Source organism: Papio anubis, chromosome 5, assembly GCF_008728515.1.
Source record: "Papio anubis isolate 15944 chromosome 5, Panubis1.0, whole genome shotgun sequence".
Classification (NCBI taxonomy): domain Eukaryota; kingdom Metazoa; phylum Chordata; class Mammalia; order Primates; family Cercopithecidae; genus Papio; species Papio anubis.
In genome coordinates this window covers 3,436,614-3,461,459 of record NC_044980.1, presented here as the reverse complement: position 1 = coordinate 3,461,459, position 24,846 = coordinate 3,436,614, and the positions used below count along the sequence as shown (strand labels likewise).

Genomic DNA, 24,846 nt, shown 5'->3' with positions numbered 1-24,846 from the left:
GACTACAAACACTTCTCACTCTAAACTCGCTGTCTTGTTTAGAGAAATGTCCCTATGTATGTTTCTTGCTCCATCTATAACAGATGGACTTTTTTTTTAATTGAGGTAAGATATATGATGTGGTTTGGCTGTGTTCCCACCTTGAATTGTAGTTCCCACAATCTCCATGTGTGGTGGGAGGGACCCAGTGGGAGGTAATTGAATCATGGGAGTGGTCACCCCCATGCTGTTCTTGTAATACTGAGTGAGCTCTCATTAGATCTGATAATTTTATAAGGGGCTTTTTCTCCTTTGCTCAGCACTTCTCCTTCCTGCTGTCATGTGAAGAAGGACATATTTGCTTCCCCTTCCACCACGATTATAAGTTTCATGAGGCCTCCCCAGCCATGCTGAACTATGAGTTAATGAAATATCTTTCCTTTATAAATTACCCAGTCTCGGGTATGTCTTTATTAGCAGCATGAGAATGGACTAATGCAATATACATATATAATTTACCATCTTTGCCATTTTATTTATTTATTTTTTTGAGATGCAGTCTCGCTCTGTCACCAGGCTGAAGTGCAGTGGCGCAATCTCGGGTCACTGCAACCTCCACTCCCTGTTTCAAGCCATTCTCCTGCCTCCACCTCCCGAATACCTGGGATTACAGGCATGCACCTCCATGCCATGCTAATTTTTGTATTTTTAATAGAGGTGGGGTTTCATCATGTTGGCCAGGATGGTCTCAATCTCCTGACCTCATAATCCACCCACGTTGGCCTCCCAAAGTGCTGGGATTACAAGCATAAGCCACCACGCCCAGCCCATTTTTACCACTTTTAAGTGTATAGCTCAGTGAAAATAAATTTATATCATTTTTTTCCCCTTCATTCCCTCTCCCCAATCCCCTTCCCAGACTCTGGCAACCACCAATCTACTCTGTATCATCATAAGATCCACTCTTTTAGTTTCCATGTATGAGTGAGAACATGTGATATTTGTTTTTCTGAGTTTGGCTTATTTTTCTTAAAATAATGACCTCCAATTCCATCTGTGTTGCTGCAAATGGCAGTATTTCATTCTTTTTTGCAAATGGCAGGATTTCATTCATTTTGCAAATTGCAGGATTTCATTCTTTTTTATGACTGAATAGTATTCCATTGTGTATACCTTCCACATTTTTGTTATCCATTAATCCTTTGACAGGCACTTAGGTTGATTACATATTTTGGCTATTATGTCATTTTGTAAAAAGACATCTTCATTGGCCAGGCATGGTGGCTCATGCTTGTAATCCTAGCACTTTGGGAGGCTGAAGTGGGGGATCACTTGAGGTCAGGGGTTCAAAATCAGCCTGGCCAACATGGCAAAATCTCATCACTACTAAAAATACAAAAATTATTCAGGCGTGGTGGTGTTCACCTGTAACCCCAGCCACTTGGGAGGATGAGACATGAGAATTGCTTGAACCCATGAGGTGGAGTTTGCAGTGAGCTGAGATCATACCACTGCACTCCAGCCTGGGCAACAGAGCAAGACCCTGCCTCAAACAAAACAAAACAGAACAGAACAAAACAAAACAAAACAAAAAGATATCTTCACCAAAACTAAATATAAGTTGAATAAGTCTTTAAATACAACTAGTTTATTGTGGTAGAATATTATTTCATGATCATTTTCAAAATACACAAATTCATGAGCAGTTTGGTGAATATCTTAATCCATAAATTCTGTACTTTAAAAATTATTTATGTATTATTTGCCTCTTATGAGAAGAATCCAGGTACTTTACAGTTCATATAATTGAATAAATAAGTAGAGGGTAACTTTGAAGCAATAGAGAGAGAAAGAGGGAGAAAATTGTAAAACAAAGAGAAATGCCCATAAAAAACACATGCACAAGGCTTCCTGGTTTTACAGTAGGACAAGAAACTGGTCTTGAGCCTTCCACGTGAGGAAGGAAATGATGGAAATATGGCAGTTTCCAATATGTCCGTGAGCCACAGCCACACAGTGGTTCAGGAATGTCATTCCTTTTGGAATGAGCCCGTAGAGAAAAACTCAATACAGCTGATTCAACAGCAGCTCCCATCAGTCTCGATGAAGAACTGAATCATGAGCTTCATGGAAGAGAGCCCTGATGTGCACCAGGACAACCCAACGTATAACACCAGTGTGCATCCAGGAAAAGTCATCCTTTAAGCAGGGGCCAAAAAACCGTAGCCTGGGAGCTATTTATTGTCCACTCCTGAAGCTAAAAATAGTTTTTAAATTTTTAAAGAGTTGTAAAACAAAAACAAAAACAAAAACAAAAAACCTAGGGCCTCACAAAGCCTAAGATACATGTTATCTAACTTTTATAGGAAAATTATTCCAACCAAAGCTCCAAGGGGCCAAAACATTGACGGTTGAGCTCAGGGCTATTAGATGGCCAAGGGTGATTGACTAAGTCATGGATGCCATCATTCAAGAATATCTTCTGAGTCCCTTCTAGGGGCCAGGAACCTACATCTGAGTTCCAGGAAAAAAACCAGTGAATAAAACAGACAGGGATCCCTACTTTCCAGAAGGAGAGAGAGAGGAAATAAAGGCAAAAGTATACCAGTTGGCTGTTGTTGCACAAGAAACCTACTCCAAATTTTAGTAATATACAAAGCAGTATTGATTCACTATTTCCTATATGTCTATAAGGATGCATGAGGCAAGCTGATCTACGTGACTTTCTCTTGGGCTTGCCCACCTGTAGTAAGCCTGGGACTGGTTGATCTAGTCCGGTCTTGGCGGGCCCACTTGTGAATGTGTATCCAGTGGGCATCAGCTGGCTTCTGCTCCATGTTTCTCTAATCCTTTTCATGAAATCAGCAGGCAAACTCAACCACATCCATTTCATGATGAAGGCAGAGGCTCCAGAGAGAACGGAAACACGAAGACTCTCCAGGCCTGGGCTGGAACCCTGCACACTCTTACATCTGCCTTATGCAATTGGTTAAACCAAATCAACGGAAGAAGCTGGATCCATGGTCAAAGGACTCTGAGGTTACCTGCCAAAGGGCCTGGGTAGAGGAAGGGGAGAAGAACCCAGCCATGATGCAATCTAGTGCGACAGAGCATAATGAAGGTATTAGCGGTGCAGCCACACTACGGAAGCAACAATGCAGGGCAAAGGAGTGGGAAGCCCAGGGTTCGCAGGGCAAGTTTAATGAGGATTCCAAAGCCAGAAGGTGGACTGTCTAAATCAGCAGGTCTTAAACCTGATCCCACACCACTTCTATCCAGGAAGGCCCTGCTAGGCTGCTGAAGGTTTCCATTTTACAAGTGCTGCTTTTACTGAGCCTGTTTCTCCTAAATTGAATCACAGCATGAAATTCAGTGATGTGTTATTTCTAAAAAGAACAGTAAACAAGTCACCTTTTAGAGCACACTCTAATTTGTTTCAAAGAAGAGACTTTACTTCTAGTAAGTGCAGGATTTAAGTGCTTTGGTTATAATAACTTCTTTATCAGTCTTCAGTAAAATGGATAAATTCTTCTTGGAAGATTCACGTCACCGAATAAAAATTGTGATTGTGACATAAAGGAAGAACCAGAATCTCCATGTATGAAATACTAGGAGGCTTCTCAATAAACACAGAAATCAATGCTATGAAAAGGCGAACTTGTCAATATTTCTAATGAGTGCTAACCCTGAGGTGGGGAGAGGCTAATGAATGAAGTGTAGGAAGCAGAGAAAATGCAAAGACACTATGAAGAGACTTTGGCTTGTAGAGGGAAATGGGAAACGCTAAATGTGAACGTGAAATGAGGTTTTCCATGGGTTTCTATATGATGGCTTGTGCCAGATGTGCTGACAAAAAAAATAATTCTTGAAACTCCTTCTTGAACACTTCGTTCCAACTTAAGCTGCTCACCACCTGCAGACACTAAAACCAGCTCCCTTAGAAAGAAATCCTCACAGTCTTTTGCCTGAAATATGTTTTCCCTGGAATTTCATGACATATTTAGTCTTCTGCAATCATTTCCTGAATGAAGATGACTCAAGCTGACTTTAGTCTTTCTGCATACACTGTATTACATTATCCATTTATAGGAAGTGAAAATAGAAAACGATTCTGCTTATTTTTCTCCCTTCTATTTTGAAGTCTTAACATATGCATAGCCAATTGACCCCTGTTACAGTGGTTTTCCACCCCACTTTTAAGTTTTTCTTTCTTGGTTTTTACAAAAGATTATACAATGGGTTTTCGCTATAATGACTTTAAATCATTCATGCATTTTTCATCTGCTTCTTCACACAGCCTGACATCTTGTTCATTCTTTTTGACTGGTGCTCTGCATAGAGCAGATGTTTTCAGTGAGCTATGATGATTTTTAGATCTTATTCTCAGGAGGTTACAACTAATTCAGAGCTCTTCGGCATAGACGAGGCATTTAATTTATTCCTCCCAGTAAGTTTCACCTTGCGCTTGTCTACAGTGAATTTCATCTGCCATTATGTTGCCCAATTACTGAGTTTTGTTCAGCCCATCTAGGAGGCTTTACTTTCCTCTGTGGTCTTGACTCACCTAATAATTGTGTGTCATCAGCATATTTCACCCTGTTGCCACTCAGTCACATTTAACTTCGTTAATAATAGGCATTGAACTCTCTTTCTCACACTGACTGTGCCTTTGATACTGGCGGGCAACAGCAAAGGAGCACAGAAGTGAATTTCCAGATCAAATTTTCTGTGGGTGCTGTCAAACAATCTCAGCCATTCCACTGTTAGGAGGACTGTTTTGACCACTTCGTCTTTCCCACTGTCACCTCTGGATGGAACATGGAATATGCCTGTGTAGTTGTACTCATTCCTCCTCTTGGTCCTTTGCTCCCTTTGCTCTCTCGAGAGAAATCCATTGGTATATTCCCACGTAATTCCACAGCACATTCAATCACCTTCTTTGATACATCCTCGTGATGTGTTTTAACTCTAAAGAAAAGGCAAAATATTTTCCACAAGTACTTCCATTTTGCTTCACGTTGGCACCTGTACCAGGGATTTTCTGATCCAAAGGGAGGGAGGCAAGGCCAGTTCCAGGGGCCCACACCTGAGCAGGAGAGGCGGGGGCTGCGGACGGCTTCCCTCGCCCATCTTGGCTCACCTTTTCTCTATGTGCATAGCTCGAAACATTTTTCTTTCGCTCGCAGAATCTGAGCATTATGCCAAGACAGGGAGAAAAAACAAAACAAAACAAATTCCAAAACAAGACACTAACAAGAAGTACTTTAGGATCACAAATCACAGTCCTGTTCGTCACTCTCTCTTCTAACATACATTTTTTTTTCTCCTACTGTCAAATCTGTGCCTGTCTTTATCTGCAGAAGTATCACTACCTGGACTTCACTACCTGCATAGGTGTGGCATCCGCTTGCTTCCCCCTCCATTACTCAAGCCTCTGATCTTACCTACCACCTGCCTCAATGTTTTGTACCTTTTCAAAGCAAGTGTTGGGGTGCCTGACCACTCCTAGTACAATGCTACTCCTAGTTCAGCATGGCATGGTGTGCCGATTCCTCATCGAACCTTCATATTGCTAATGAGAGGGTAAAATCATATTCAAGGAGAAAAAATATTGCCTGAATGTGCTTGTTCATTACAATGTTATTTACAAACACAAACCATTGGCAGTGCTATAGAAAAATTCTAAAAGTGCTTGCAGTAACATGCAACGGGGAAAATGCATCCATCCATTAGTCCCAACGCCTCTTACAACTCACTTTCATTACTGAGGGGAAAAAAAACAAACTTTCAGTTGCCCACAGTTCCAAATTTTATCCCTCACCCCACAACCAGTTCACTGGTATGTGCTGTTGGCTCTGTCTCCTGGATATTTTCAGTGAACCCTCATTTTCGCATTCATGAGTCACAACTCCAGCCCAGGCTGCCACCACCTGTCACCTGGCCTTCTGCACCACGAGTCTTTGAGTCTGCTAACAGACCTTGGTGCTTCCCCTCTTGCCGTCTTCCACCTATTTCTAGCCCGGGGCACCCTTAAACACACAAACACACACACACACACACACACCAGATCATATTGCTTCTCTGATCAAAATTCTCTAATGGCTTCTTACCTCCTTGGAAAAATGTTGGCAGCCCCACAGCCTAGAAGGTCCTACATCAGCCGGCCTCCCACCAGTCGTCCGACATTAGCTCCTCTCTCCCTCTCCATCTGTCTCCTGTTTCCTGTCTGGCTCTACTCATTTCTCTCGCTTGTCTTCCTGTTCACCTGTGCAGGGTTTCACTCTTCTTACCCCTATAGCTGGGGAAGCTCTTTCCTCGATAATCTTCTTCCCTTCCTTGGGAGCTCTGCTTAAGTGTCACCTTGTTATAAAGGCTCTTCCCAACCACCACTACACACCAGCCTTCCTCCCCAGATCACCTCACTGCATGGCATGATTTCTACGTATTCAGTTCCTTAGCTTCTTGCTTCTTTGCACGTTTCCCTGGTTACGATGCTGTAAGCTCCTAAAAATGGGGCTTTGTTGGGTGGGTTAGTTCTGCAACCTGAGTTCTTATGACTATGCCCAGCACACAACAGGAACTCCATGAATAAATAAATGGGTTCTCTTGGACTAAAGAAAAATATAAAATAAAATGTGTAGACCTGAGTAGTTGACTTGGGAGGGCAACTGATGGGGTGCCACATCAGTAATGTGAGTTGGTTGACACCATGGTGGACTAACTCACCATAAAGCATGCCCTGGAATTCAAGAAATTGTATGGTTAGTTCCATTCTGTCACCCATCAGCTGAAGGAAGTTGGGGCTCTTACTTCTCTGAGACAGTTTCTTATTCGCAAATGTATAAGGGATTCAGTGTAGCCACTATTCATGGGAACGAATTATCTTTTATATTTGTGCATTATATGTTTAATAGTTAATTCTTATTTTCCTAATAAACAAATATTTAGTAAAGAAAGATCACTCATTTGCAATCGCATTGGCCCTGAATATTGATTCAGACTAAACACAGAGCCTCATAACATGTGTTAAAGTGGCAGAAGGCTTGATCCCTGAACTGCAGAAATTCCAATCTGAGGAATGTGTCCAAGGAAATAATCTACCATATGTCAGCAAAAAGGAGTCATTTTCTATAGACACGAGGTGTCCACTACACTTTATTTACTAAAATACACAATTGAAATTGTAAATTGTATGTTATAAAGCAGTTTTAAAGTTGTATACTTAGTGTTAATAGCCTAAACTCAAAAGAACTACATAAAGAAAACTTTTTAATTGTTTGGAGAAACACTATTTAAATGTCTGTGAATACATGGAAAGATAAATTCCAATATACCCCTTGGAAGAATATTAGAGTCATTTAAAATGTGTACAAAATCGCATAGCAAGAGAGAAAAATGCTTATGCTAAATAAAAATACAGAATACGAAACATTTATACTCTTTGATTACAACTTAGGGAAGTATCTGTGTATGTGTGGATGAGACTGGAAGGGAATATACAAAAACAACCTGGTGTTGGGGTGAGAAAATAATGGTTTTCATTTGAATTTATTTTCATGTATTTATATATTTTTTACAATATAAGGATAACACAAAAAAGGAATGAGGACAATTTCTGAAGCATAACTACTCAGTCACAATAGGGTTTCAGTTGCCATTTATTTGAGGGAATGCCCAAATGGGCATTCTAAGAAGCCACCGTGATTGACAGGTGATCCCTGTAGCTCATTTCTGTTCAGGCCGATGAGCAAGGCACCCCTGTCCTCAACAGGAGCTGGGGAAGGAGGGAAGACAGGCACATACAGATGAATGACGAGTCAGGTGCCCCAGCTGGAGGGACTCAGGAAGAGAACGAACCACGCTGAGGAAGAAGTGCCAGAGAGACATAGATGGAGAAGACATATGGCAACAGAGACACAGACCTCGCCTACCTTTGGCGCCTCCACTGACTTCATCCTGGCCTGAATCTGATGGGCTTCCCAGGTATAGCTGCTGCAAGCTGCAGCAGGAAGGCAGGAGGAAAGGGCGGAGTCTAAGTCAACTCTCCCCAGCTGCTGATTCCTGAAGTTACTGGCCAGGTTTTTTTTTTTTTTTTTTTTGACTACTCAGCTGGGTACAGATGACAATATTAACCCCCCACCCCCATTGCCCAAGAAATCCACAACTAATTTATAATTGTGCTTTCAGCAGACATTTGTCATGTCCCTGCTATTAGAAACCATATTTTTTTTGCTTTACAAACACTTCGCATTCAAATGTGCATGATATATATTTCAAAGGTGGCAGGCATAGCTGAAATTAAATTCTCCCTAAATTACTTGCAGAAATCATCAAAGATGGTTTTCCATTTGACCTCAGTCTAACATGAAGATGTTTTTCATATAGTTCTTATCATTTGAGAAATATATAAATATCTCTATTAATAGGGTTTTATATGTTTATTAGTAGAATGTTATATGCCAACTTTTCCAATTGCCCTGTTTTATTTATGTGGAAATTGAGGATCAGCTAGATTGAATAGTCCACCCATGATCCCACGGCAGGCAACAGATGGAGAGAGACTCACACCCAGCTACCATGACTTCTGGGCAAGGCCTGCTCTCATGGGCCAAAGTCTGTCTCTTTATAAGCAGGGGCAGTCTAAGGAAAGAAAATTGAAGCTGGGAACTGAGTTAGTTTCCTGATGCTGCTATAAAAAAGGACCACAAACAGGTGGCTTAAAACAGCAGAAATTATACTATGCAGCCATAAAAAAGGATGAGTTCATGTCCTTTGCAGGCACATGGATGTAGCTGTAAACTATCATTCTCAGCAAACTAACACAAGAACAGAAAATCAAACACCGCATGTTCTCACTTATAAGTGGGAGTTGAACAATGAGATCACATGGACACAGAGAGGGGAACAACACACACCAGGGCCTGTCGGGGAGTGAGGGGCAAAGGAAGGGACAGCATTAGGAGAAATACCTAATGTAGATGACGGGTTGATGGGTGCGGCAAACCACCATGGCATGTGTGTACCTATGTAACAAACCTGCACATTGTGCACATGTACCCCAGAACTTAAAGTAAAATAATAATAATAATAGTAATAATAATAAAACAGTAGAAATTTACTGACAATTCTGGAGTCCAAAGTCTGAAATTAAGGCCTTGCACTCCCTCCAAGGGTTCAAAGGATGAATCCTTCCTGGCCTCTGCCAGCTTTTGGTGCTCCTGTCAACTTCTGGCTTAAAGCTGGGTCTTCCAGGCTCTGCAACTGTCCCCACACAGCCTTCTTCCCTCTGTGTGTTCATGTCTTCCCCTGTTGTGTGAAGACCCTCGCCATTGAATTTAGGGCTGACCCTTATCCAGAAAGACCTCATCTTAACTTGATTACACCCATAAGGACCCCATTTCTAAATAGGGTCATATGATGAGGTTTTGAGTAAGTGTGAACCATTCAACCCAGTGCAGTAACAAATAACAGTGATGAAGGAGAAGGCAATTGGGAAAGTGTGACTCTGACATGGTTCACGGTTAGCATGACCTGGATTGAGCAGTTGATTTAATTTGCATTTGCAAAATAACACTTTAAAAGCTACATACACAACATCTACAACGTTTCCAGTGTTTCAAATTACAAAGGTAACACTGCCTTATTATGAAGATAAATAAGTAAATAAAACAAAGGAGAATTATGGGCAAAGAGCATTCTCTTACATGATGGTTTCTGCATTGCAGGTCAGCCGTCCTACCATGCTGCTCCTGTACAGTGGGTTCAATCCAAATGTACTGACAAGGGAGGGTGACCTGGATATGCTGGCTGTAGACGTTGGAGACTGGTGGCAGCCTGCATAGGGAAACACGCTGATTTTCTACTGAGAAACGCATTTAATTGAATGATGCTAAATTTTGTAAGCACAGACCATGAAAGACCTGAAAGAGCATAGGCATGCATTAAAGGTTTAGAACAAATGAACAAATTCAACCCTTCTACTTCAACAAAACTGGTCTGTAGTAGTTCATATTTAAGTGGCATTCACTGGATGCCTCACCAATGCTGGATGCTAGGTCAGGTGCTTTCACATCTAGTGACACATTTAGTCTTCGCAAGTGGATGTCAATGTCTCAGTTTTATAAATTTAATAAATGAGGAACTGAGGCTGGGCGCGGTGGCTCAAGCCTGTAATCCCAGCACTTTGGGAGGCCGAAACGGGTGGATCACGAGGTCAGGAGATCGAGACCATCCTGGCTAACACGGTGAAACCCCGTCTCTACTAAAAAAATACAAAAAAATAGCTGGGCGAGGTGGTGGGCGCCTGTAGTCCCAGCTACTCGGGAGGCTGAGGCAGGAGAATGGCGTGAACCCGGGAGGCGGAGCTTGCAGTGAGCTGAGATCCGGCCACTGCACTCCAGCCTGGGCGACAGAGCGAGACTCCGTCTCAAAAAAAAAAAAAATAAATAAATAAATAAATAAATGAAGAAACTGAGTCTCAGAGGGGCCTTGCTACGGTCACAGATATACAGCTAACATGTGTGCACACATATGTCCAAGCAGGTAGATGTGGATTCTGGTGAGAGATGGGACCTTGGATGATATAATCTTTCACACAGTATCCAGTAAACAATGAGCCCAGTTCACTCTTCATGAGCTTTTCCTGTCTCGGGGTTCCTGAATATCCTCTCATTCCTTGAGAATCACATAGAGATGTCTCATAAAAATTATAAGTAAATAAAAAATCTTAAAGTAGTAACACTTTGTTTTTCTATTTGGATTTGGGATTTAATTTTTAAATCACAACTCTTTTAAAGAAAGTGTATGCAAGTTTTTGCTAGGAAGCAGGAGTGGGCAATGGAAATCTTGGAGTGATTTGTTTCAAAACGTCACATGTTCCTGGACATCCTGACCTCTTGCTAACTAAGACTATGCACCCATGTGAGGGGCCTGAATGCTAAACAGGACACCTGTTTGACTAGGCATGTGGCCGGGACAAGTAAGAAAGAAGCAATATAGCTTAATCCTGCAGTTCTAGCCAAAATCCAGAGCACACTGCAGCCTGCCTTTCCCATGAAGAGCCATTGATCAAAATGGCAGTGCGAGAGATTTGTTCAGGCGTCAGAGTCCTTTTCTATTCTCCTTGAAAATAGGGCAATACTTTCTGTGCAATTCAAGTTATCCCACCTCAACAATGACATTTTTGGGGGTCAGCGCCTGACATGTCATATTTATGTTAAATCACACCGTGTTATTTCCAATTTCCTCAGGAAAGCTATCATTAGCAACACTTAACGACCAGCTTGAGGCAAAACCTAAGGTTCTCTCGCCTCAAAAAGTCATAACCTGTAGTAGTGACTGGCTGGGAAGAGATTAGCACAATTATAAAACATAGCCCTTTCCCCAGATGGCATTAGGAATGGCCGTCACCCTTCCAGAGTTGACAAGCATTCTGCATAAAGGTTTGGGCTAGATGTGTTCCACCGTGCCTCTCTTTTCTACCACGTCTTCATTTAAAAATTTAAAAAAGACATTCCTTAAATTGGTCTGATTCTAGAAGCATAATGCCAATACATAGTTATGTAATATCAAATTATGATATGCAATGTAATTTCCCTGAGAAGGTTGAACGTTTTTTTAAAATGAGGTTAAAACGATCAAATATGCAGTTTCAGATAGAAAAATTCCTTTCCTTGAAAGGTTGGCAGACAATATATGTTGCTTATCTTCTAAAATCGAAGCCAGTAAGAGAGCTTCATATTTTAAAAAAGAAAATTCAGACTTTAAAAGAAAGAAAAATAAATCAAGAGCAAATGGCATGAAGAAATCTATCTAAAATAAACTATGATCTGCTCATCTCTTTAATTTTTCATAAGCACGGATGTAAGACATTGTAGAAAGTATTTTTAAAGAAACGCCATAATGAGTTTTACCTCAATATTTCTCACATTGCATTTTGCGCACTTCACCCAGGTGGAAGCTCAAGGCTGTGCAGTTATTATAATTGGTGTGCAGAGACCATTTCAATAACTGCTGCATATGAAAAAGCCATCTGAGTAAGCTGTGGAGGACAAGGCACAGAGGAAAAGGTGCTGACATGGGCAAGGGCCACCTACATCCTGTGGTCAATGATCCTGGCTGCAGCATCAGGACTTTGAAATGAGCGCACGCCCTTGGAGAACCCCAGTCAAGGCCTAGGGATGTGGGTCCCTTGCAGGTATATGAATAGTAACTTTATTTAGTCTTCGCAAGTGTATGTTAATGTCTCAGTTTTATAAATTTAACAAATGAATTTATTAAGGAAACCTCTAATTCAAGTGAACAGGAGGGGCTGTGACTAGGGGGTAGCCCCTGTCTGACTTCTAGGAACTTTTTGTAGACCTGGGAAAGCAGCTTACCTACAAACTCAGGTAGAAGCTGTGACTTCTGAGGCACACGAAGTATGCAGCCAGGTCCTGGGGCCAGGCCAGTGATCACGGCCAGCACCTGTTGGTTTCCTTCCTGGCTATGCTGCCTGTGTCAAGTTACTCAGGGAAGGCTTGCTGCAGAAAATGTGGCTGCCACTTTGGTTTGAGGTTCTCACCACTGACTTTTCCATCATCTTGGCCTGCAAAGGATTTGTACACCTATTAACAGAGGCAGAAGGCAGAGAAATTCTAGGCAGACAGGGACTGGGTCCCCAGTGAAACCTCACCTTCAAGCCAAGGTAGCCTGAAATCCGCAGCCCAAGGTGAGAACTTTTATTCCTGTTTGCCCCCTCTCTCCCAGTTGGTCCTTTTGGAATAATATCTTTTTACCCATCAAATGTTGCCTTTTCCAAAACTACCTACAGCTCACCCCTGCCATCCTGTGCCTATAAAACTCTCAGACTCAGTTGACAGAGGGGGAGACAGCTTGACTTCTGAGAGATAGCACACGACTTTGGGGGAGACAGATGGCTTGACTAAGGGGAAGAAATGGCCAGACTTTGGGAAGATGACGACCTCCCTTTGGGAAAGAACCTGCCCTTCCTGTCCCCTCTCCAACTCCCCTGTCCACTGAGAGCCATTTCCACTGCTGAATAAAATTCTCTGCCTTCACCATCTTTCAAGTGTCTGCACAGCCTCGTTCTTCTTGGATGCTAGAGAAGAGCTCATGATCCACTGAGTAAGAGTACCAAAAAAAAAGCTGTCACACCAGCCCTTTGCCTGCTGTGGTGCAAGGCAGCTTCTCCATGTGACAAGGCAAGGAGTCAACTGAGCTGTTAACACACAGCCATCCATGGACAGTGGAGATAAGACAGCACTGTAGCACTTCCTCTGGGGCTTCGGGGTGGCAGACACCTCCGCCTGGTCTGGCCATGGGCCCCACATGGAGCTTGCTCCTGCCAGCGCCCAGAGCGGATAGTCAGGTCCTGCACTCACTTGCTCACCTGCTCCCTCCTGCAAAAAACTGAGTGCAGTGGGCCAAGTAGACATTCACCCCTGTCACGAGTCTGACAAAGGGGCTGAGAAAAATCCTACATCACTCTGAGCCCATTTCCAGAAGGCTGTTAGATCCCCAACTTCCAGAGACACCCATCTTGAATCTCTGATACTGGAGGCTCATGTAGACCAGAGGTACAGAGGAATGGCATAGCTGCGAGTATCACCTGGGTCTGCAACTAGGCCTCATTGCTTGCCAGATGTGTGGCTTTGAACATGTTACTTGATCCTTCTCAAATGCAGAGGAGAAATAACAATAGCACCATCTTCAGAGTACTACCCGGCAGGTAAACGAGCTCATTCTAGGAAGAGCCACAAAAAGCACTTGGCTCAGAGTAATGGCACAAAGGAGTGGGGGCTCTTGCTGAGTTTGCTCCAGGGACGCTGGTCACCTGGTGAGCCTCTTCTACTATAGGACTTGCCACCCTGCAGTGGGATAATGTGCCTGTGCAGATAATATGTCCTTCTAGACATTCATCAACTTGAGAGTGAAAGCCTCATCTTAGTCAGAAGCATGTATGTGCTACCATAGTCTAGTGCACACGAGCCAAATTCACACTCCAGCAACGTAAGTTCGATACACTCTGTACTCACCAGTCAACACAGTGTGCATGCCCCTCTGTGCTCTGTCTTCCCTCCTGTCCTGCTAAACTGCTTCTGCCCACCCTGCACTCTCCCCTTTGCAGATGTATTGGGCCTTAGCCTAAGCGGTCTCTTTTACGTGGGATGACCTTCTTCCAAACAGAGTTCATTTTTAGAAATCACCTCAAATGTGATCTCTTCAGACAACTTGCTCTGAACATCCCTTCCACCATCACTGCAGAACAGTGCTTAATCACACTCATGGGTCCTTGTTCAAACATACTTTTTATCACCTCTCATGCGTGCTGCCCAGTAATGACCAGTTTAACCCTCTCTCAACCTCTACCCAGCCAAAAGTTCATCTCAGTACACCTGTGCCATCTTCAGCCTGACCCTTAGTTAGTGCCAGAGAAAATTCTAAGAGCAGGTCACCTGGAAGGTACATGATCTCATGCAGAACCGTTCAGTCGAGGACCTGGTCTTTCTTGGTTCATTCTATAACAGCAAAAAGGGTTCCTGTGGTTATAACCATACTCACTGAAGTATAACAAGACTGGGCACTCTGATAGGGACACTTTCATATCATCCTCAGTGACACATTCTTATATCCTCCCGTGGTCCCATAGCCCTGCATTGGTATTTATAGAACCTTACAAAAGAGCCCAAAATATAAACACTATTTGTGGAGAATTTTTGAAGATATAGTTTCTGTAATGTGCACTACCATATTCTGATAATGGTTAAAAGTAAAAACACCCCATAACATTTACATGGATCTTTGGATTTTTTAGACCATGTGGTCCCTGGAATTCAGAAGTGCTAGAAGCTTAGCATTGCTGGAGGCCAGGTGATGCTGACCAAGACCTACGTGCAAAAGGCTAACAGAATAGGGATCTCGGCAGAAAACACATTTAATATCCTGTTCGTCCTGTTTCTCAGGAGAATTTCAACTAATGCAAATTTTGGAAGAAAAAGTGGAATGCTGCTGTAACAAATACCTAAGAATGTGGAAGTGACTTTGGACCTAGGTAACAGGCAGAGGCTGGAGAGCTTTTAGGTGTATTCTAGAAAAATAAAAAATAAAACGCCTTGAATGAGCTGTAGAAATGTGGACAATATAGGCCATTCTGGTGGTGCCTCAGGGAAGTGAGGAACAGATTATTAGAAACTGGAGGGAAAGTTATCCTTGTCCTAAAGCGACAAAGAACTTAGATGAATTGTGTTCTAGTGTATTGCAGAAGGTATAACATGTAAGTGATATTATTGGATGCTGAGCTGAGATTTCTAAACAAAACATTGAAGGAGCATCTTGGTTTCTTCCTACAGTTTACAGTCAAATATGAGAAGAAAAATATATATGAGAAAAAAAATTGCCAAGTAAAAAGTACCAGAACTTGAGGATTTGAAAAATTATTGGTGTATTCATATTGCAAAACATGAGAAACCTGTTCTGAAGAGAGCACTGAGGGTGTGGATGAGCAACTGTTTGATGAAGAGTCTGTAAGAACAGCTCATGGATTTGATCAGCCAGCACTGCATAGCCAGAAATAGTGGGATTGCACTGGTCGAAACACTGCCAGCTTGAACTAAAGGTAACAAAGCCAAAATAAAGGCTTTCTGACTTCTGGGTTCTATAGGATGAAACAACAGAGTTATTCAGCTGTGAACCTGCTTTGTCCTTTAAGAAAAGGGAATAGTTCAAAGAAGATTCAGAGATCATCTGGGCTGCCACTCTCACCACTAGCCCAGGGGGCAGGACTGGCCCCTCCTAGATTTCACAGGATGGGGCCACCTCTTTAGCTTCCATGGGACAGGAAGCTTCCCCCCTCCCACCCCAGTCTCAAGGGCAGGGCAGTTCTGCAGTCCCTGAATAGGACCATAGGGAGATACTGCTGCCTCAGTGAGCCTTTAGGGCACGGCATGAGACCGAAGCAGATAAGTTCCATGCCTTGTCATCTAGTGAAATTTGTCTTGCCAGATTTGAACTTGCTTGGAAACAATTTATCTTCTGCCTTCTGATTTATCTTTTTTTGTTGTTTTTTTTTGTTTTTGTTTTTTGGAAAGGGAATATCTATTTTATGCCTATCTCATCATATTTTGGAAACACATTTGGGATTCACAGATAAAAAGAAATTTTGCCACAGGGTAAATTATACCTCACATCACACACATATCTGGGATTTAGATGATATTTAGATAAAACCAAATTTTAAGCATTAAAGTTGATGCTGGAACAAGTTAACTGGGAGCTCATGGAATCAAATAAATGTATTTTGCATATTTGAAGGACAAGAATTTTGGGGGGCCAAGGACAAAATGTTGTGGTCTCAATAATTGTGTCCTCCCTAAATTCATGTGTTGAAGCATTAAACCCGTGGTATGGCTGTATTTCGGAGTGAGGTATTTAAGGAAGTAATTAAGGTTAAATGAGGTCATCTGTGTGAGGCCCTGATCTGATAGAATTCGTGTCCTTGTGAGAAGAGACAGCAGACAGCTCATGCTCTCCCTCTCTCTCTCCCTGTACCACACAAGGAAAGACCATGTGAGGATATGGAGAAAGCTTCAACCCAGGAGAGCCCTCACCAGAAACCTAGCCAGCTGCAACCTGGATCTTTCTCTTCCAAAAATGTGGAGGATAAAGTTTTGTTTCTTTAAGCTACTCACTCTATAGAATTTGGTTATGGTAGCCTGAGCTGCCTGTTAGGGATGCGGCTGCTGCAGCTGTCCTTCTACAAAGTGTAGGGCATGCTCCTGATGGAACTTACACATGGGTTTTGAGAGTGAATGTGGATTATCTTAAAGAGACTTCCAGGGGTACTAGAGCTGTCTACACTGCTAGGAACACATCAGTTCCTCATAGTAGGTCTGAAAGTGGGGTATCAACCAGAGAACATAAACTATTACTACAAGGAGCGATTGCATATTTTTCTAGGAATAAAAATACATTGCAACGTATGTGGGTTATTTTGCTTAGTCTCATCTCATACATAAAGAAAACAATGGGTCCCATTATTGTGGGAATTTTTATCTATTCTGGAACCAAAGCATTCACTTTAAGTGTGGAGGTGTCTATGAATTACTCGAGTAAGTAGATTTCTGAGAGCCATTTGCAAGGCTGTATTCTTCTTACCTGCAGGAAAATTACCAGACTCCAAAAACATGTGCTTTTCTTCAGATTTTCTGCTATACTTTTTCTGACGGGTGGATGGTACCTATTTTTAGGTTCAATGGAAAAAAAGACATTTTCTTTGTGTTTACATTCAAGCAGCATGAGAGTAAATATTAAAAATAACCAATAATTGCAATATCCCAGTTATTTTCATCATTTGTGACAAGGATACTTCGTAATCATTTGAAATGACAGAAACTGTCTTCAAATATCATTTGATATATCTCAGTGCTCTGCTGACTGTGCATCTAACAATATCTATTTAACTTTTTAATTATATTTACTTACTTTTGTAATTAAACAATACAATCTGAGAAAATGGGTTTAACGTTTAATTGTATGGGATGAAATATGACAACTCCAATTACTGCATGTCGAGGCTCTGTTTATTTTTGTTTTTCTTCTTTTTATCTTTTTTTTTAAAGAAAGGGGGCCTATTTCCAATTACAACTCATATTCTCCTTATCTTTCTCTTATTTACCGTAGCAGGGATATTTTTAAGGCTTCCACTTTGTCATAATTGCCTTTTGTCGTTAGAGCCTCAAACGTAAATGTCAAAGTTCTTCTGTTCTTTTTGCTTTTTAATATTGATAGAAAATAGTGCCAATGACATCCACATTGATTAATTTCTCAACTGTTACTTAAAAGTGGTTATAGCGGCCGGGCGCGGTGGCTCACGCCTGTAATCCCAGCACTTTGGGAGGCCGAGGCGGGCGGATCACAAGGTCAGGAGTTCAAGACCACGGTGAAACCCCGTCTCTACTAAAAATACAAAAAAATTAGCCGGGCGCAGTGGCGGGCGCCTGTAGTCCCAGCTACTTGGGAGGCTGAGGCAGGAGAATGGCAGGAACCCGGGAGGCGGAGCTTGCAGTGAGCCGAGATCGCGCCACTGCACTCCAGCCAGGGGAACAGAGCGAGACTCCGTCTCAAAAAAAAAAAAAAAAAAAAAAAAAAAAAAAGTGGTTATAGCATGTTGTCATAACATTGGATTTCATCTATGGAACATGGACCTATGAGGCATCTGAGGAATAAATCTTTTAAATGGTTACTTTTCACATCACAAAATGTTTCTGGTGCTGGGGGGCCTCCCTTGTTACCTCTGAACTCAGTGTAGGGATTGGGTATTCCAGGCCTGCCATCCTGGCACCTGACGTACTTGCCAAATGAGGACGGCTCTTCCTCCTGGGTGTGTAGGGTATCTCCTGAACTTTCTTACTTCAGTGCCATTGGATTTTCTAGGACTCTGGAGAACTCATCATCATCATCATCGTCATCCTTTCTCATTACTTTGGCCACTATACGCTTTTGCCAAGTTGGGTTTAATAAGAAGAATAATTTTCAAAGAGCAATAATGAGTGTCGCCTGTAGTCTAGAAACTAGTCATTGGAATCTGTCATAGTAGTTTTAATATTTCAAGTTATAGGATCTAATGATGATGAGCTGTGTGATAAGGAAATCTGAGTATGTCACTTGGAAAAGAAGATACGACCAAGGCTGTGAATATGCTTGAGAAAGTTTGAGCAAGTACAACTGTTTGACTTCGAAGAAATGTTCACCCAAATGAAGTTTAGGTCTTACAAGGACTACAAACCAATGTGTAAAATGTCAGACTGTACCCCCATGTGCAATGCAACTAAGCAGTGCAATAGAACAGAACAAACTGTGTGATTCCATTTAGGTGAGCTCCTGAAAATGTGAAAACTACAGTGACAGAGAGAAGATCAGTAGCATCAGGGATTGGGCGTTGACTACAGTATGGCACAAGGGAACACTTTGATGGAAATTTTTTTGTTTTTTTGAGATGGAGTCTCACTCTGTCACCCAGGCTGGAGTGCAGTGCAGTGATCTCGGCTCACTGCAAGCTCTGTTGCCTCCCAGGTTTACGCCATTCTTTTGCCTCAGCCTCCCGAGTAGCTGGAACTACAGGCGCTCGCCACCTCGCCCGGCTAGTCTTTTTGTATTTTTTGTAGAGACGGGGTTTCACCCTGTTAACCAGGATGGTCTTGATCTCCTGACCTCACGATCCACCCGCCTCGGCCTCCCAAAGTGCTGGGATTACAGACGTGAGCCACCACACCTGGGGGATGGAAATGCTTTATATCACAATTGTGGTGGCTAAACAATCATATGTATTTGTCAAAACATATTCTTATTTTCCAAAACTGGTGGCATTTTTATATCTAAGTTACACCTCAATAAAGATAATCAGGACAAAAAAAATCAAGAATTAACAACAGATGTGTATTTTTTCTACCCAAAAATGGGAGGAAAACTAGTTATTATTTTTTGCTACTTCTTATTAATTTTTTCTATGCATACTTCTTTATATAAAAAATACAAAAGAAGAATTAGGAAAATTTATAACAGCAACTAAATACAAAATTGTATTTCATAGAAGGGTTTAAAAATGTGTTCACGGTGTGACTGTGGGTGTACTTGTTACCTGGGAATTTGTTTTGTACAGAGAGGGTCTCTGGCACAGCCCCTCTCCAGGCCTGTCCTTGTAGGGAATGGACAGCACCATTCAGGATGCAGAAGAAGCTCTGGTACACACGGAGGGATGCTGTTGCTTTCCAAGCATATGAGATGTATCAAAGGTAATTATTTGGTGAGCTCTCTGTCCATATGTGAATTACAGCCCAAGGTACTACAAATTAAGAAATAAAGAACTAACAACATATAGCTATAATTCTCAGTAAAGATTTGCAGGCAATTCTCAATGTATTGAATCCTTGAAATAGATAAATAAGACTGACTACATATTGTCATTAAAGCATTTTATGTCATTACTATTTACATTTTCTTGACATTTACATATTATGTATTTAAATCTCACACCTGGAGATCTGATCATTTCCAGTTACATTTAGATTTAACCTTCAGAAACTGTTGGATAAAATAATATTGTTTAATGCTAGCTTTGAGGAGTATAACATGATTCTCATGCTAGCTTTTAATAATGACTTAACATTTCCAAATAGGGATTCATTTTTTTCTATAAGGAACCAATAGGCAAGCATCTTTATAAAAATGTGGAGCTTAGCACATATGTACTATCAATCCAAATAAATGTAACAACTATAATTAGTTATTATATTGTGATTTGTAAATTTAGTATAAGGAAAATAAAATGCCTACTTTCACACCATAAGTACAATATGGTTTATTATTATTGCTAATAACTCCAATATTTTATGTTTGTCATATTGACTTTTAAATTGAGTACTCCTATTACCTGCTCTGTTTAATTTGCTCACATTCTCTGAGAAAAATCAAAAATGAATATGCTAATTATTACATGATTTCTCTGGACCAAATGTTTAGTTCTATGGGGATGAGTTACATTAGGTACTAAAAATCTGTTCTCTTAGTTTGACGCATGAAAAATTAATTAATAATGGGAAAGTTTGCTACAACCCTAACCCAGTAGGATGATTCATCTAACTTCAAACACATTTTATGTCAAATGTTTGTTTTGACTTTAAACAGTATTAAGTACAACCATGTACTGTGGCAGCTTTGATAGTGTTTCTCACTTAGAAAAACTGAAGGCAGAGCACTCAACATTCAGGTCTAGATATTTATAGGATATTGCAGAAAATTCTGTTTCTGATTCAATTACAACCCTGTGGAAATGTTAACTTCTTGTAAACTCAAAGGCTGTCAAAATAAAAGAAGAAAAAGAGAAAAAAGCTTAAAAGAAACGCATGAAAAGTGCATTTCTTGGTGTCCCTTAGCCTTAGTGTTGATTTAAAGACAGAGTAGACACCAAATAAATTTTTACCATATGCTTTTCTGAATCTTCTCATGTGTGTTGAAGGACAACCTACCACCTTCAATAGTTTGTTACCTTAAGTTTAGCCTAAAGTTATCTCCTTAAGTAGGTTAACTTCAGTCTAATGCTTTCTTCATATACAGTGAACAGTATGGGTATAAACAGGTTGTCATTTTCTCTTGTAACAGGTTGCTAAGTCTCAGCCAATCACAGCAGCTGAGTTTCAGCCAATCACAGCCACTGAATTGCAGCCAATCACAGCAGCTGAATCTCAGCTGTGTTCAAATAAGGCAAAAGCGGAACTGTAACTAACCCAGCTGTTCCTGTAGCCCATTTTCCTTCTTCTGTCCATAAGTGTGTCTGTCCTCATGACAGCTCCACTGCCACTCTGAACTGATTCTGGTTCTGGGTGCTGACCAATTCATGAATCATTCTTTGCTCGATTAAACGTTGTTAAATTTAATTTGCCTAAAGTTTCTCTCTTAACAAGTCAGTAGGATGTTTCTTTTCAATACTTTTGCTATAGGCTTAAAAACAAAAATAAAAAATAGAATATTTCTGTTCTCGGAAAGATAGCCATGAAATTATGTCTGGAGAAAGCAACAAATTCTTGTAGAATAGGTCACCATTTGAGCCTGAAGACAGTAGGAAGGAGAAGGGATTGGCTACATTTGGAACTGCTTTAGATGCAGAATATTCATTGACCTTGGAGAAGCTTTGAATGACAGGTCTGAACACACTGATACTTCTTTCTGAGGTCATAAAAACAAGAAAATATTATAGAAAGCAATAATCTGCTTGCTTCCTAATGAAACATATAAGTGTCCTGACTGAAATGGCATGCCATAAAAAAAATCTTTTCTAATTATTTTAAGTAATATTTAGATCAATTCATTGTAATCTTATTAGCTTTCATGTTTATGTCTGAATTAGATTACTTTCATGTTTGTTTAAGCTCTTTTGCTTTTTAAAATGTCTCCTTCAAAGACAAATTGGACCTGGTTAAAATAATCAATGGCTTTTGTGGGTTCAACATATGCAGATGCCAGACCTCAGGGAGGACTTCCGTTTCTTCCAGAGGGACCGTCCTCCACTTGGTGGTAACCCAAGAGGGGTGCTGGTCTCAACCCAAGAGGTTGAGACACAGGATCCTTCCTGCCCATGCGCTGCGGCAGCTGAACTCGGCTAATGGCAGTCCTTCAAAATGATGCGTGGCTTCTGAGGGCATGCTGAGGCAATGGGGTCTGAGGAATTCTCACTGGGGAATGATTTGAGCATCCTTTTAAACTTATGGCTTCATCTTCAGGGTGTTCTCTTCTTCTCCATAAATGCATGCTCACATATAATTAAAATGTAAATGGTGATAATTTGTACATATAACATGGAAATAGTGCTTAAAATAATAGGGCATTTTTAGGGAAGTACTATTATATCCAGCTGTTATCCTGTTAATTTACTTTTTTTTCCAAATCAAGTGAAAATACAAGAACACTTCCAAGTTTGCGCTTAATGTAAGTTGAATTTTCATTATAATGACATCATGTATTCACACAAAGAAACGTTTTTAGTATCTTGTTTCCCTTTCAATGAATGTTATTGTGAACAGAATTTGTGGATCAGTGTTAGCAGTGATAAAATAATTAAACAATATTGGAAAAAATAAATGCTGATAAATCTTAGTTGCAGAGGTAGGCAACACTCCCTACTTTTTGAAAATGGGGTGAGACTGGAGAAAGGATATCAGGTATGTTATGTTGTTACAGCACACTGTGTTCTTACATTGCTCACTCAGTATCTAGGTGAGTGCTTTCGCTTTGGCTCTTCCTTGTGGACCTCTTTGCGAATCTGATTAGTGCTAAGGAATTTCCTCACAGGGAAATATGAACTCACTGTGTCGGTGCCACTGTGTTCCGACAATTTCCTGTGGGGTGGGGTGGCATACTCTGGCACCTAGACCTTCCTTGGTGTTGAGATACTCATTCCTGCAGCTCAGAGATGTGAGCTACTGGAACTGAAGAGCCGATTTTTTTTTTTTTTTTTCCCCTAGAAATTGGCCTTGGCTGAAGGGAACATCTCAGGGGTCAGCCTGAATTTAATGACCACCTCTGGCAAAAAGACCTAGCCTCTTGACTCAACTGGGACAACCCTGAAGTTCATTACACTGCCAGAGCCACCATGGGATCACCTGTGGCCTCTCCTGGGGCAATTCAGTCTAACTCCTCCCTCCGCCCTCTGCTCTACTCCCTGCGAATCTCAGTTAACAAAATAGAAAGAGATTTGATACAACAAATGGGCTCAGGTGGTGATGGAGGCTGCCACGTCTCAAAATCTGCAGTTCTTACACTTCTCTCAACTGCAAATGCAAGAAAATAAATAAATAAATAAAAATTTCCGGTTAACTAGCTGGAGACCCCAGGAGATGTTTCAGTTTGAAGCCAAGAACAGGAAATATGATGTCCCAGCTTGACGGCAGGCAGAGGGATTTCCTCGCATTCAGAGAAGAGGAAACTTTCTCTTCTATTTATTTCTTCAACTGATTGCATGAGGCCCACCCACATTGTGGAGGGCAAGCTGCCTTACTCAGTTTCTCTTTTTAGAGGTTCAACCTATCCATAAATGCCCTCACAGAAATAAGCAGAATAGTATTTTACCAAATATCTGAACGCCCCTTGTCCCGGTCAAGTTGACAGGTAAAATTAACCCTCACCTCTTTTTGCCAGACCATGGCAGCCCACGAGCACCGCAGTCCCTTAAGAGGTGACGGCAGTATTTTGCACCTCACATGGTTAATAATCTGTTGTTCAATTCTAGCCATGCACACTGAGAAAACATTTTCTATGCTTTCTATTTCAATCTGTTCCAGATACTTTATGTTTACCTCTCGGAAAAAATGAACTAAACTTTGAAACTCCCATTCAAATTTAGATATCACATAGTGATAAATCATGGATTACTGTTTTCAAAATAAAACAGTAGGTGATATATTAAGAGATGTATTTCACTTCTAGTGTTATCTAAATAAGAATAACAATGTGTTTTTTATTTCGGATCTCAAAAAGACACAGACTGCTCAGTTAAATGCTAATTTTAGATAAGTAACACATTTATTTTTAGTATGAGTATGCCCTGTGCAATACTTGGAACATACTTATATTCAAATGTTTGTTGTTTTTCTAAAATTCAAATTGACCTGGACATCCTATATTTTTATTTGCCAAATATGGAAACCCTATTTTATTCTTAGAATGCTGTTTTAAATTATTGTTCCAAATAATATTTTTTGTCTATCAGATGGGTAAGAGAGAAAAGATTGAATTTTGAAGAGACTCTTCAGAAAATTGGGACTCAACTCTTAATGAAAACTCAGTTTGAAAGAGATTGATGTAATTATATCAATTGCATGCAGTGAATTCAAGACAAAGAAAATGGACATGAATATTCCTAAAAAGAAAACTGAAAAATGTTAATAACCAAGATGCTCTGATATATATTTAAATAATTATTCACATAAAGATTATAAAACAATGCAAGTATTATAAACTGTCAGACATTTTCTAGTTTGAATAAAATGAAGAGATTGTAACAGTCCATGATGTGAGGGGGTAATTCAGACTCAGAAGATCAAGGCAGCTAAATAAGAACCACAAAATAATCAAGATTAAAATAATCAAGATTAAAACAAAATCCTCTGTTTACTTCTACCTTTGTATTGAAATACCTTTGTATTGAAAGAATAGTTGGTAATTCTATATCTGTGATATCAATTATATGCTTGATTCATCCAAACTTGTATTTATCTTAGTAAATCCATATGCTTATTTTATTTTCTCTCAGTACAAGTAACATATACATTTAAGATTCTGCTCTATCAGTATTCTGCTTGGATACTTTAAAAATTC

At 40.7% G+C, this 24,846-nt stretch overlaps 1 long non-coding RNA gene across 3 annotated transcripts; it reads right to left on the bottom strand.

Annotated features, from left to right (window-relative positions):
* Positions 1 to 7,369: 7,369 nt before the first annotated feature.
* LOC103884906 lies at positions 7,370 to 24,547 on the bottom strand. Of its 3 annotated transcripts, XR_001903769.3 has the most exons (7): positions 21,023 to 24,547; positions 19,616 to 19,819; positions 17,134 to 17,215; positions 14,436 to 14,498; positions 12,357 to 12,565; positions 9,684 to 9,813; positions 7,370 to 7,840 (listed from the first exon to the last, which is right to left on the bottom strand). It is a non-coding gene; the product is annotated as an uncharacterized LOC103884906 (long non-coding RNA). The 3 variants fall into 3 exon arrangements; XR_647727.4 differs by lacking the exon at positions 19,616 to 19,819 and having other exon boundaries at positions 7,374 to 7,840; positions 21,023 to 24,539; XR_001903768.3 differs by lacking the exons at positions 14,436 to 14,498; positions 19,616 to 19,819 and having other exon boundaries at positions 7,377 to 7,840; positions 21,023 to 24,534.
* Between the last annotated feature and the right edge of the window lie 299 nt (positions 24,548 to 24,846).